This window comes from Triticum urartu, chromosome 2, assembly GCF_003073215.2.
Source record: "Triticum urartu cultivar G1812 chromosome 2, Tu2.1, whole genome shotgun sequence".
NCBI classification, from domain to species: Eukaryota; Viridiplantae; Streptophyta; class Magnoliopsida; order Poales; family Poaceae; genus Triticum; species Triticum urartu.
In genome coordinates, this window is record NC_053023.1 from 140,726,087 (window position 1) to 140,729,654 (window position 3,568).

Genomic DNA, 3,568 nt, shown 5'->3' on the forward strand with positions numbered 1-3,568 from the left:
ATGTCGAGCCCCCAGACTGCGAATGGCCAGAAAGGGGGATAGTCTGCAAGCCCTCTGCCGGCTGATGGATCTGCTTGGCGTGGAACTGGCAGGCCTCACAAGCTTTCACTAGCTCAACGGCGTCATTGAGCACGGTGGGCCAATAAAACCCACTACGGAATGCCTTGCCGATGAGGGCCCGTGACGATGAATGATGTCCGCAGTCCCCACCGTGTATATCTTCCAGTAGTTCCTTCCCTTGCTCCCTAGAGATGCAGCACAGGGATACATCGTTTGGTCGCTTCCAGTAGAGCTCTCCATGTCTGATGCAGTATGCCGTGGCCTGGTGTGCCACTCGCTCTGCTTCCTCCTCCTTCTCCGGCAAGGTCCCTTGCGTCAAGTAGCTCTGGAGCTCCGTGATCCAACATCCCTCCTGAGGTTCCATCGTCAGGAGCAGGCGTGCTCCTGAGGCCGGGCCACAGGCCGGAGCTCCGGAGGCAGGTGGCTGGGGGAGCTCCTCCCGGGGCTGAGCCGTGTTTGATAGAGACGGCAAGGCTGAAGGCTTGAAGAGCCGTTCCTCGAAAACACCAGGCTCCTGAGGTAACCGCCTGGACGCGCGTTTGGCGATGTCATCAGCCTCTTGATTGGTGCCACGGGGCACATGCTGCAACTCCAACCCCCAGAACTGCTTCTCCATCCTACAGACCTCTGCAAGGTAGGCCTCCATGTGCTCATCCTTCGGCTCGTACACCTTGTTGGATAAATTGACAAGGAGCTGCGAATCGCCCTTGATGGTGAGGCATTTCACCCCCAGGGCAGCTGCGGCCTTCAAGCCCGCTATTAAACCTTCATACTCCGCTATGTTGTTGGAGACCTTTTCGCCTTGCTGGAAACAAAGCTGCACGGCGTAATAGAGTTTGTCCTGGGTGGGCGATATAAGCACCGCCCCAGCCCCTGTGCCGTGTCTGGAGAACGCCCCATCAAAGTACATGACCCAGCCTTCTGGCGCCTCGCTTCCCGGGGACATGGACCGATCCTCGTCGGCCTTGAGGCCTGGCGCCTCCGTCCATTCTGCCACAAAATCCGCCAACGCTGCTCCCTTGATGACTCTGGTCGTGCTGAATTCGAGCTGAAACGCTTGCAGCTCTATGTTCCACTCAACGACTCTCCCAGCTGAATTGGGGCTCCTGAGCACCCTCTCCAGGGGGTATGAAGAGACGACCTTGATGGGGTGACCCTGAAAATAGTGCCGCAGTTTGCGCGAGGCCACCAGTAGCGCGAGGAGGAGTTTCTGAGGCATAGGGTACCGCGCCCTTGCATCCCGCAACACTGTGCTGACGAAGTACACTAGGTGCTCAACGAGGTGGAGTGCATCAGTGCTGGCGGCTCCCTTTGGAGACCATGGCGCCTCTCGAGACAATGAGGCCTCCTGAGACTGGCCATCTAGGAGAGGGGCCTCTTCTGCCTCTGGTGCGCCCCTCTGCGACGGCTGGTCCTTATCAGCCGCTGTGGCGGCTTCTGTGGGCCTTCCTCGTACCTGTTCCGCCTTGTCCCGAGCTGCTGTCGCGGTTTTGATTCGACGCTCCTCTCTGACTGCCACCAGGGCTGCGCTGGCGGAGTAGGGAGTGGCGGCGAGGTAAAGCACTAGGGGCTCTTGAGGGCGCGGAGCCACCATGACCGGTGGACTGGTCAGGTATTTCTTGAGATCCTGGAATGCCTTGTCGGCCTCTTCAGTCCACTCGAAGGGCCCCTTTTTCTTCATTAGCTGGAAGAAGGGTAGCGCTCGCTCCCCCAACATGGAGATGAAGCGCCCTAGCGCGGTCATGCGCTCCGTGAGCTTCTGCATTTCTCCGAGGGTCTTTGGCGGGCTCATGTCTTCCACTGCCTTGACCTTCTCCGGGTTAGCCTTGATGCCTCAGTGAGACACGAGGAAACCCAAGAGCTTGCCCGAGGGGACTCCGAACACACATTTCTCTGGGTTGAGCCGTAGGTTCACGGCGTTGAGGCTGGCGAAGGTTTCCTCCAGGTCTTGTATCAAGGTCCTGGCCTCCCGAGATTTTACCATGATGTCATCGACGTAAGCTTCAACATTCTTCCCGAGCTGCAGGCCCAAGGTGATATGCATCAGCCGCTAAAAGGTTGCCCCTGCGTTACGCAGCCCGAATGGCATGCAGGTGTAGCAGTACACCCCACACGGGGTTAGGAAGGCTGTCTTCTCGACGTCTTCAACCGCCATCTTGATCTAGTGATACCCAGAGAAGGCATCCAGGAAGCATAGCAGGTTGCATTCCGCAGTGGAATCGACGATCTGGTTGATGCGGGGGAGCAGGAATGGATCTTGCGGGCACGCTTTGTTGAGGTTGGTGAAGTCGACACACATGCGTTCCTTCCCTCCCTTCTTTGGCACAACGACAGGGTTGGCCAACCAATCTGGGTATCGGACCTCGCGAATGACCCCAGCGGCCTCTAATTTGCGAGTCTCTTGGACGATGAAGGCCTACTTTTCTGTGGACTGCCGCCTGGCCTTCTGCTTCACAGGGCGCACGTTGGGGCACACGTTGAGGTGATGCTCGATTACACTCCTCGGGATCCCTGCCAACTGGTCTGGCTCCCAAGCGAATACCTTCTTGTTTGCGTGCAGGAACCCGACCAGGGCCTCCTCTTGCTCGGGTTTGAGGTGGGCGCCTATGGTGAAAGTGACGTTGGTGGATCCGTCCTCATCGACGTGTATCTGCTTGGTTTCTGCCTTGTCTTGGGTGAACAACTATTTCTTCTTGGCGGGTGCAGCCCCCTTGGGCTCGGGGGCCTCCAAGGCGGCGGGCTGTGCCGACGCCGCTGTCTTGAAGACGAGCTTGAGCACCCGCAGAGCATCCCCAGTGTCCCCGTGCATGGTGAGGACACCGCTGCTCCCGGGCATCTTCATGAGGTTGTACGCCGGGTGCGTCGCGGCCATGAACTGGGACAACGCTAGGTAGCTAAGGATGGCGTTGTAGGGGAGGCCGATGGGGGCGATGTCGAAGTCGACCAGCTCCATGCGGAAGTTGTCGTAGGTGCCGAAGGTTACTGGGAGCCGGATCTGTCCCAAGGAGCTGGACGACCTGCCCCCAACGCCTGAGAAGGGCCGGCTGGGCTGCAGCCGTTCCAGGGGTATGCAGAGGAGGTTGAAGGCCTCGACTGAGAGCACGCTGAGGCCTGCCCCGCCATCGATGAGAGTTCTGGTGACGGCCACCTGGCAGATGATGGGGGTGCACAGCATGGGGAGCGCGCCCGAGCAGGCCGAGTTGGAGGGGTGGTCCTCCGAGCTGAAGCTCAGGCCGGTCTCGGGCACCGCCCGATCCAGGGGAGCCCCCTGCCGCGTGGAAGCTGCGCTGACCCGGCGGATGAATGGCTTGACGTGGTAACTTGTAGGCGGCGCCTGCGAGCCACCCAAGAGGGCCGCGACGACTGGGGGTGTCGGTGCAGCGCGATAGGCGGGGGAGAGGTTGCGGGGCTCCATGGGCGCGCGGAGCGCGCGGGATGAAGAACCAGCTGGGGCGAGCGAGGGAGTTGCGGTGCGGCCATCTTGGCGCACGGATGGATGCTGAGGCGA